Source organism: Pseudorca crassidens, chromosome 15 (genome assembly GCF_039906515.1).
Source record: "Pseudorca crassidens isolate mPseCra1 chromosome 15, mPseCra1.hap1, whole genome shotgun sequence".
Taxonomy (NCBI): Eukaryota; Metazoa; Chordata; class Mammalia; order Artiodactyla; family Delphinidae; genus Pseudorca; species Pseudorca crassidens.
Genome location: NC_090310.1, coordinates 7,562,267 through 7,573,315, shown reverse-complemented (window position 1 = coordinate 7,573,315; position 11,049 = coordinate 7,562,267).

Sequence of the window (11,049 nt, the reverse complement as noted above, 5' to 3'; positions counted from 1 at the left end):
CTGGGTGGTGGCCTCAGTCTGCAAGGCCTGGTGTGCCGAGCTCTCACTCTGGCCGCGAGGGTGGCCCTTATGGCCGCACAGCGCCATCTATTGACGGATGAGAAGCCTCGCCCGGCTCCGGCTTCCCCAAGGCCTTTCCGGGCCTGCATCTTCGAAGCGGCCATGGGTGCAAGGTTAAAAGTGCAATTTGAGGGCAGACAAGTTGGCATGTGAGTCCTGGCTGCCTCAGTTCAATTTCTGGCTGGAAGACAAGGCAAGCTCGTTTACCTCCAGATTCCTGTGAAAGGCGGCAGCAGCACTTAAGAGCACCCTCTGTGTACCAGGCGCTGTGCTTCACATGCATTCACACGTAGAACTCCTCAACAACCACGGGAAGTAGAGCCTACTACCATCCCCTTTTACAGATGGGGAAACTGAGACCAGAGAGGGTAAGACACTGGCCCTAGGCTGCACAGTAAGTGGCAGAGCTGGGATTTGAACGCAGGCAGTCTAGGTCCTCGTCCCCTACTTGTCACCACAGGCTAAGACACAGCATAGCTGCCTTGCAAGGCTGCGGGTAAGAGTTACCCTTGGTAGTTGGGCTGAGACCCTCGGCTCAAGGGGTGTGTCACAGTGACTCCAGCACAGGAGTTGCAGTTGCCCTGGGTTCTCGTCTTGGCTCCACTACTCACTCGCTAGCTGTGGGGCCTGCGTGAGCCGCCCAGCGCTGGTGCCTCAGTGTCCTCATCGATGGCTCAGCGCAAGGGTCAGAGGTGAGGCAAGGAAGGGCCCCCAGCCCCTGGCAACCGTGAGCTCCTCATTGTTCTCAGGCGCCGGGGACGTCCTTGCTCTGAGCAGGTGGGCCCCTGCTGGTCCACGTGTACCCGGAGCTGGTTGGTCCACAAAGCCATCCTCATACTGCCACGGTCCTGCATCCCTGGGGCACCAGAAGGCTGGCAACTGGGGAGGAGCTGGATGTTCAGACGGAAGGGAACTTCATCCTGGTTCCCGCATCCAGGAAAGAGGGCTGAGGCTACCTGAGCCCTGGGGCCGTGAGTGGAGGGGGAAGCAGCCGTGGAGGGACCTCATCTGTCGATCCCGCCTCACACCTTCCTCCAAGTTTGGTGGGAGAAGTTTTCCTCCTCTTGTAGGCCTCTAGGGGTCCCCTGCACAGCCTAACCCTACCACCCACTTGGGAATCCGGGCTCTCCCAGGACAATGATGGGGGTGGGAGGAAATGCCTCCCGCCACCTGTTTGTGATCTGCTCTGAGACCCCTTGTTTTCCGGTCCGCAAAGGGGGTTACATTATAGCTCTCGCCACTTCCAGCTCGGAAGCTCCCGCCTTTCCCCTCCTCCCACAGTGGGCCCATCAAGGTGTTGGATTAGCCACGGACATGGTCCTAGGCCTCCAGACACCTCCACTGCGGAGCAAGCTTCCTGGCCACCACGGTGGGGGATGGAAGGGCCAAGGAGGAGGCCACAAGGCTCAGGCTGCTAGGATGGCCGTCCCAGTCCAGCCTCCCTCTTTCCACATGGGCCTCCGTTGAGTGGAATGCCCCTGCCTGGAAATGCCCCCATCAGCTCTGTAATTACTGTTTTTTCTCCTTCCTGCCCCACCTCCAAGCTTAAAGTGTTTGCGAGAGATAGGAGTCTGCTGTAGAAGCAGGAGGCCTGGGCCAGCTTGAGCAGCTCCAAATAAAATGGAAAGGGAAGTGGGGGCCCCAGAAACCTGCTGTCCAGTTTGGGAGACTTGGAGACGGGACCATAGATCAAGCTGGCCTAGAGGAGACCTGACCAGGGACCGTGGACACTCCCAGGGCCACCATCCAGAAAGGCCCTCCTGGATGGAACCTGTCTCTATGCAACCTACCAGTGAGGGGGTGAGCTCCCTGTCACCGAGTGCTGGGGACTGGTCGGCCTGAGCTACCTGGTACTTAGCTCTTGACAGTCTCCACCACACTTGGACCCCCCCACTCTGAGGTTCAGGCCTGCCACCATCTGGGAGGTGGGCCAGGCAGGCAGGAGAGCCCATTTTACAGATGACAAGGCTGAGGCCCAGAGAGGAAAAGCGACTTGCCTTTGGGCATGCAGGCAGGAAGTGGCAGAATAACCCCCAGAGGCGGAGGCTGAGGGCTCGGGGCCCAGTGTTCTCCCCGTTGCCTGCCCTAGGGGTCTAGTCCCTGGCTCTGGGCTGTTTCCTGGGGGTGGGCACAGAGAACACGGGTGCTCAAAGAGTGTTCAGGGGTGGGGCAGGTCATGGACCCCGAGGCAGACACCAGGGAAACGGTGAAGGTCTAGGATGAGGGGGCATTTTAGACGGCCCGGGGATGAAGCAAAGCGGTGGACTCTGAGAGGCAGGTGATGGGCAGTGCCTGAGGCTGGAGAGAAACTGACAGTTTTTGGACACCTGGGTGCCAGGCCCTGTGCCTGGGGCTTCATGTGGTCGATCTCTCGGAAACCTCTCTTTAGCCCTGTGATAACTGAAAATAGATCTTGACAAAGACCGCATCTCCTAAATACACTTTTTAAAAATGCTACAGATTGGACTTCCCTGGTGGCGCAGTGGTTAAGAGTCTGCCTGCCGATGCAGGGGACACGGGTTCGTGCCCCAGTCCGGGAAGATCCCACATGCTGCGGAGCAGCTGGGCCCGTGAGCCATGGCCGCTGAGCCTGCGCATCCGGAGCCTGTGCTCCGCAACGGGAGAGGGCACAACAGTGAGAGGCCCAGTTACCGAAAAAAAAAAAAAAATGCTACAGATCAATCACGGAACAACAACAACCCCAAATCTACAAAAACCCAGGTAGGTGATAAAAAAAAAATCCAGATGGCAAAGAAGGACAAGGTGCTCGACGTCATTCCTCATAAGGAAAACGCAAATGAAAACGTCGATAAGGTACACATCTCCCAGAATGGCTAAAATGAAAAAGATGGTGCATATAGTATTCCCATCCTGCTGATGAGGGAGCTGAGGCTCAGAGAAGCCAAGACCCCCGTCCAATGGCCAAGGATGCCCAGGGCCTCCTGCCCTCCAAGCCCGCCATCTTTCTACTCTTAAGGGTGTGGCCAGACTGCCTTTTGCTGACCAGAGACTTCCTGAATGCATCAGTCACTTTGCAAACCACCAGCGGGCACCTCCTTTGGCAGGTCCATGCTGGGGGCTGGGAGTCAGGGCCAGCTCACCCCTGGTCTCTCTTCCGGAGCAGCTGTGTCCAGAGAGCGGTGGGTGCCTCCATAAACCGCCCACGTATGGGCTGCGCAGAGTCCTGGGGGGCCTGGAGGAGGGACCCCTTGCTGCCAGGGCCAGAGGGAGAAGCAGATTGGCAGAACAGGAGGAGCTTCAGGGGGACCAGCAGATGGCCGAGCTCACGGGTAATCAGGAGGCAGGCCCTGAGACTGGGAGAAGCCCTCAGGGTCAGAGGGCAGGGCCTTGGGCCTCCAGCCAGAGCTGGAGGTTTATCCTGAGGGCACTGGGAGCTGCCCTCCAGGGCTTGGGGGCCCACATGGGCAATGTGGCCCGGCCTTCCCTCTAGGGAATGGATGGCAGGCCAGTACTGCCATCCACAGAAGTCGTGACAGAAGCCACTGCTGGACACGAGGCTGGGCACAGGGAGAGGTGTGCGTGCCCTGTCCTGGTATCCTGTCCTGCGGGCACTCGGAGAAGCCGGAGGCCACTGTCCCGTCTTTGCAGATGGAGCCAAGTAACTGTGCCAGGGGGACAGAGGGCAGTGGCTTCTGTGGCCATCTGAGTTCCATTGCTTCTGGGTCACTTTTGGCTCCCGGGCCATGCCCTATGAGCTCACAGGAAAGTCGGGCCTCCCATGAGCTGCCGGCCAGGGAATTCTCCACCCAAGAGGGAGCCAGCTGCTCCCCCTGGCTGGTCCCTCCCCTGCAGAGGGCTGGTGGCCATCAGGGGACAAAGCCCGGACCCAAAGTCCCTCTAGCTCCAGCCCCCAGCTGGGCCCGGTGTGTTATGGCCACCGGTTTGGGGTGGTGTGTGTCTGCCTGGTGTCACCAGTCAGCTTGGTCAAAGTCGACCAACCAGAGTGAACGAACGTGCTGCCGGGTCCCAGAGAGTAGGGCCTAGGGGCCTGGGCCACCTCTGCTCTGGGCGCTCTTCGGGGCCTGGGCCCCAGTCAGGCCTGGGCTTGCTGTCAGGGTGGACACCCTGCTGCCTGCCTCTGCAGCCCGCGGCCCCACCCATCCGCGCCCCTTTCTGGACTGGAATGTGAGTCCCTGGAGCGAAGTGTCCGCCAGGCCCTGGAGGCCCGGGGGCCTGTGATTTGTGTCCCGCACATGGGTCATCAAAGGCTTTAGGAGGTCCCCTGGTGGGCCCTCTGCGTTTCCAAAAGGTGAGATCATGCACCTGAAAGCAGGCCCGCCTGGCCCTGCGCCCTGAATGGGCTTCTTGTTCTCCCGAACCCGGCTGTCAGCTTCTGGCTTGTGAAAGGGAGGTGGCTCTGTCAGCCACTCCTGCCCGGCCCGAGGCCCTGCCAGAGGCCAGGCAAGGGTGGGGCAGCTCAGGCGTGACCCTGAAGGTGCCCACCGGTCGGGGGCCCTGATCTCTCCACATCCCTGGTCCCAACAGGCTGGGCGTGGGGTGGGGGTGCCGCATCACGGAAATCTACACTGTTCGGCCCACTCTGCATCCTTGGGGCTGCAGAGCTCCTTTATTCAGAAGCTGGGCTCTGATACCTCCCCTGGGATCCAGCCATTTGCTCTGGAGGTGCTTCCAGCCCAGGAAGCAGAAGGACAATAAGTGGGCCTCAATGGTGTGATACGGCAGGTGGGATCTTAGAAGGATGAGCACAGAGAAGCGGGTGAATGCTGGCCTGCAGGTGGGGGAAGGCTTTGTGTAGGGGGAGCTATGGTAGGGGCGGTGTTGATGGCTGACTCAAAGGCCTGCAGGGGCGCCGGTGGAGGGCAGGAAGGCAGGCAGGGGACGAGGAGGGGGACAGCTGTTGTGACGCCTCCCAGAGAGAGGCATGAGGCCTGAAGCACTGGCCAGGGCAGGATGTGGGGGGGAGGTGGGGGAGGGGAAGGAGGAGGCAATCTGCCCAGATGCTTCCAAAGCCTTAGCGGGTGACCCTGTCCAGCTGGGCCCTCTTTTCAATTTTTAATCCCTTTCTTCAAAACCCTCCATTGCTCCCCATCAACAGAAAGTTTCATTTTGACCTCTCCTCGAACGCTTTCTCAGCATTCCTCCCATAATTTGTTAAATTTTTGTACTCTCTTTGACCATTTTTATATTTCTTCGAACTTTCAAATAAACAAATAAATAAGCCAAAAAGTCCACAATTTTTCTTTTTTTAATACTTAGTGGACCAAGGAAATAAATGCTTAGAAACACATACAAATCTTTTGATGCCGTGTTTGAAGTTCAAAATGATGATGAACATTTAATGTCCTCCAGCGGGGATTGGTAAGCTTCCTGGAAAGGACCAGACAGTAGATCTTTTAGGCTCTGCAGCCGTTTGGTCTCTACCACGACCACAGAAGTTGGCCATTGTGCAAAAACAACCAAGGATCATACGTACACAAATGACGCATACCTGTGCTCCAATCCCACTTTACGTACTGAAATTTCAATTTCATATAATCTTCATGCACCAGTCACCGAATCACATCCTTCTTTTGATTTTCAAGCCACTTATAAATGTGAAAACCAGGACTTCCCTGGTGGCACAGTGGTTAAGAATCCACCTGCCAATGCAGGGGACACGGGTTCGAGCCCCAGTCTGGGAAGATCCCACATGCCACGGAGCAACTAAGCCCGTGCGCCGCAACTGCTGAGCCTGCGCTCTAGAGCCCGTGAACCACAACTACTGGGCCCACATGCCGCAACTACTGAGCCCACACACCTAGAGCGCAACAAAGAGAAGCCACCGCAATGAGAAGCCCACACACTGCATTGAAGAGTAGCCCTTTCTCACCTTGACTAGAGAAAGCCCACGCACAGCAACGAAGACCCAACACAGCCAAAAATAATTAAATAAGTAACATTTTTTTTAAAAAGTAAAAACCATTCTTTCCTTGCAGGTGGCACAAAAACAGGCAGCTGGCTGTTTTCTGTAGTTCTTGGACTCCTGCTCTGTAGTGTAGAATGGTTAATCTTTTGAAAAATAGTAGTTAAATACTTAGAAACGCATACACATCTGGTAAACACGTATACTATACATTTTAGTTACTTGTTGCTGCAACAGAGTGCTCCAAAATTTGGTCGTTTAAAACAGAAACAATCGTACTAAATCTCGTGATCCTGTGAGTTGACTGTGCTCAGCTTGGAGGTTCTTCTGCAAGTGATGTTCATTTGGGCTGCAGCCACCCAGGGGCTCATTCACGTCACAGGCAGCTGATGTGGGAAGTTGGCTGGGACTTTAGCTGCTGCTGTTAACCTGAATGTGGCTTCTCCACATGCTTGACCGTGATGGCTAGATTCCAAGAGGGGGTTTTCTAAGAGGGAAGAAGCAGAAGCGGCCAGTCTCCTTAAAGGCCGGGCCTGGAACTAGCACAGTGTCCCTTCCAGGGCATTCTATGGGTTAAGCACAACCCATCCACTCGAGCAGAAGCTGGCTGAAGCCCATTTAGGGACTTAGGGCTAAAGCAAACCTGCTCCCTGGATTCGAGGAGCTCCTAGGGCAGCCGGCCCATGCATAGTTTGACAGGATCAGGGCAGAGGCCTGTGCTAAGGGCCGGGGGCACCAAACATTCTGGGAGGTGGACTCCGAGTCAGGATTTCGGAGGAGGTGAGGCAGGGCTGAACCTGGAAGAAGGTGCCGGAGCTGGCCAGGTAGAGAAAGAAAAGGCTGTTGATTCCAGGCCCGGGCTGTGCAAGGGACCCCAGGCCACAGCTGCTCGGCCCCACTCTGGGTCAAGCCAGGCATCCTGGGCAGCTGCAGAGGGGGATGGGGGGTGGAGGGGTGGACCAGACCAGGGGAGCTGGCAGGCGTGAATCTGCAGGGCTTTGAGCTCCAGGCTGCAGAGTAGGGACATTGTCTGAGGCACTGGGGCGACATGAAGGGTACAGATGTGAGGCGGTCTCCCCAAGGAGAGAGGAAGGGTACTGGCCTTCTCCCAGAAGGCCTCTGGGCCCCTCCCATCCTGGATTCCCCCTCAGCATTGTGCCACCCCCTGACGCCATGACCTTGGCCAGGCCTGGGCCCCGGAGTCACCCGCGTCGGGCAGCAGAAAAGCCAGCCAGCCAGAGGCCCACCCACGACTGCCCACCTGGGAGTACAGCCCCGGCTGCCGACGGGCCGCCAGCCACGCTGGGAGACCCCAGGGTCTCCACAGGGGAGGCCCTGGCGCTCCCTAGGCCCGGGTGTGCGGCCCAGGCTCTCAAGTGCCTTTCTGAGAATCCCCGAAGAAGAAAGAAATCAAAGGCTGGGGATTGAAAAACAAGGATGGGGAGGATATAAAACAAGATTTCTACTGAAATAATGTCTTCTAATTGCTGGTAAGAGACATTAATTTTCCTTTTGAGGCTCCCCGCGGCCCCGGGCGCCCCAGGACGTGCCAAGGTGGCAGCCTGTCTAGCCGGATTATCTCAGCGCCCGTCCACAGGGCTGGCACGGCGCCCACAGCAGGGGCGGACTGAGTGCCGCTCAACCCAGGGTTGGGGGGGCCTGGAGTGGAGAGGGAGGTGGGGAGGGAGGAAGCCCCTGATCTGGGGGCTGAAGAACGAGGGGCCTACGGGGTCTCGGGCAGGCCCCCTGGTCGGTCTCCACCCAGGATGGACGCAGGGATGTTGGGACCCCGGGAGGCCTGGGCCCCTCTTCTTTGCTGTGGAACCACTGGGCTTTGGACACAGGGCATCGGCAGGGTGGAGGCCTGAGAAACTGCTTCCTCACCTCTTCTGTCCTTGACCGTGGTCCCCACAGAGGACAGGTGAGGCCAGCAAGGGTGAGACCAGGGTGACAGAGGCCTGAGTGAGCACCCGCCTGTCCACGGCTCTGCACAGCTCCCCTGGGGGAGGTACACCTCATTATTATACCCATTTGACAGAGGAGAACACTGAGGTTCCAGATCTGGGATAGGTCCCACTGTAAGAGGGAGGCTGAATGGAGCTTCTGTCCCCAGGCCCAGGGCCCTTCCCATCACACCCCGGTCCTCAGACAGCAGTGGGGAAAAATGCAGGGGACAATCTAGATTCTTTAGCAGTGCATTCAAGGCAGTCCTCATCTGTTCCCACCTCTCTCATCTGTTCTCTAAGTGTCCCTTCTTCTGGTCCCTCCATCAGCTGGGCTGGAGGCTTCCTCTGGGCTCCCCCAGTGCCAGGCTTCCTCTCCCAGCACCCGTCACACACAGCGACTGCCCTGGCCCCTCACTGGCTGGCGCTCCCTCCCTCCTGGGAGCACCTCAGCGTCTGGGCTGCGTCTGAGATACCTCTGTGTCCCACACCAGCATGGGGCCCACGCCCACCAGGGTGCACGGGGGATGCCGGGTGGAAGGAAAGCCCCAGGCTGCGAGGCAGTGGTGTGGGGTCTTTCAGCGGGTGGTGGATCTCATGTCATCTTTTACCCTAAGAGATTTTTCCTTCCCTTTGGATCCCTCGCGATTTATGAAAAATAGAACACATGTGTTCCTGATTAATTTCTACAAAATCACAGAAATGTTGACTTTTTAAGAGAGTCATTTTATGTGGAGGCTCCTCTTAGATTCTTTCAAGACTTCCTCCTCCAGGGAAGTTGAGTTTGGGGAGGAGACGGGTCACCCTGCCAGCCCCCAACCTTCCATTGACACAAGAAGCAGCTGTGTCACAAAGGCTGACCCTGGTGGCCAGGTGTCCGGGGGTGTCCCCACCTCACTTACAGTCCTCCTCGGCTCCTCGTGGCCCTTAGGATAAAGTCCAGGCTCCTTAGCCTGGCATTCAAGGGCTATGCAACCCAGCTCTCCTGGCAACTCTGGGGCGCCCTCTCCTCCCTTGGGCACCCTAATATCCAGCCTCACTGAACTTCTACTTCTTCCTAAAACATTCCATTCCGTTCCTCTCTCTATCCCTTTGCACATACTGTTGGCTCTGCTGGGAATGCTCTCCCTCAACTTTCTCCACCTGACAAACTTCTACTGATCCTTCTAAACCCAGGTTCAACGTCTCCTCATCTGTTCAGCGTTGGCTGCCTAGCCCAGGCAGTCCCCCGTGCTTACCCCAGCATTCTAAGTATTGAGTCCTCATTTGACCAAAGAGGTCCAGTTGCACTGCCTTTGGCCTGCCTCTTAGGGTCACCAACCCGGGCACGCAAAGATGAAAGGCTGGTATGTCATGGTAAGAAGTAATTAAAGGGGACAGGCAAACCCTCCCCAAATGAAAGCCAGGCACAGTGTTTATTTTTGGTGTTTTATGGGGTGATTTTGAGGATGGGAGATGGAAAAAGAGAATTCCACTAGGAATAAGCAGCAGATTTCATCACTGGGCTGGGAGGAAGGAGAGAGGAGAAACAGTCCCTCTGGTCCAGTGATCACCATTGGGCTCCACCTGGGTCCAGAGGAACTGAGTGGCTGCCCTGGCCCAGAGCTTGTCCCAGGCAGGATTTAAGACCCCAGCAGAGGTCCCTTGGCTCCCCACCTTCCACCCCCATGCCCACCCCCACCCTGAACCCTGTTCTCAAGTGTTTTGTAGCTGATCTTGTAAGCTGGATAGAATGAATACAGATTCCCATTTTACAGATGAGCAAGCTGAGGCCCAGGAATGAAAGCATCAGCTTAGGCCACATGCTCAGTTAGTAGCCGGGCAAGGATTGGAACACGGGGCCCTTACAGCTTAGGCTGATTCTTTCTAGCCCAGCTGTCTCCAGCCATGGGAGAGCGGCCCTCGGGGTCTCCAACCTCCCACCCTGATAGCAGAGGGCACCAAATCAGTCTGTTTCCTCCAGCTGCACCAGGCCCTGGCCTCCTGGACTTCCTGCTTCCAAGCCTTACCATGACCTGCTGCTTCTATGCATGAGGAAGGGGGACAGAAGGTATGAGGAGTTCCAGCTGTGAAATCACATGGCCCAGCTGTGGGAGGCTGTTCAGTGGGCGGGCGGGCTCTGAGACACAGAAGACCCTCATATGCCAGATCACCTCCTCCCTATTCAGCCACAGTTCAGAGAACCACCTACCCTCTCCCCAAACACAAGAGCCAGGGAAATCACAGAGGGCTTCCTGTAGGTGGGGCCCAGCTGTGGGTGGGAGCCATCCTCTTGAGTAATGGGAGCCTGAAGCCGCAATGGAGGCTGGGAGAAACCAGGGGTTGGGAAAGAGTAGGAGCTGCTAAGTGCTGCTAGGAGGAGCGGGTGGTGGGAACGTGAGGGGAGAGAGCTTGGCTCGCAGGGAGCATGCAGTGTATCACGGAAAACTGCGTGACCTTGGGTGAGTCCCACTTCCTGAGCACCTGTTAGGAACCTGGCTCTGCGTCCTTCACAACCAGGCCCCAAGGAAGGCATGACGGCAAATGCTTTATCCATGAGCAGGGACCAACATACACCATTTTGGAAGAGGGCTGGACGTAAATCCCCCATCAGCCAATACCGATCTAGATTCCCCTCTGACATCTTGAGCTTCTACTAGAGCCCTTCCTTGCTGTCTCTTGTGAATTGTGTTTAATTAAGCATTTTCAACCACTCTGGCAGGAATGTAAATGCTCACCAATCAGCCATGTGCTTCTCTGTTTCCCAGCGTCCTTTGCGATTAGCCTGGGGCCATGTGACTGGTTCTGGCCAATAGGATGTGAGCGGACGTGACCCACATCCCTTCTGGGCTGAAGCTCTTATGAGCCAATGTGTCTCCATGTCTCTCTTCTCCCGCTGTGGCAATCTTGGAGGGCCTCACGTTCCAGATAATGAAGCTATGAGATGGAAGAAGACCTCCACATCGGACTTTGCAGCAAAAATTAAACTTCGTGTTGGGCTATGCACAAACTGGGGTTTGAGGCTTCCTCTAATGCTGGTTGCCTGTGCATTGTTACCCTGAATAACACAATCCTGGGGAATAGGGATTATTGTTTCCATCTCACAAATGAGCCCACTGAGGCCCAGAAAAGGGACTTGGCTGAAATCTCTAGAACCACTGTGCCCAACGCCAGACCCTGTGA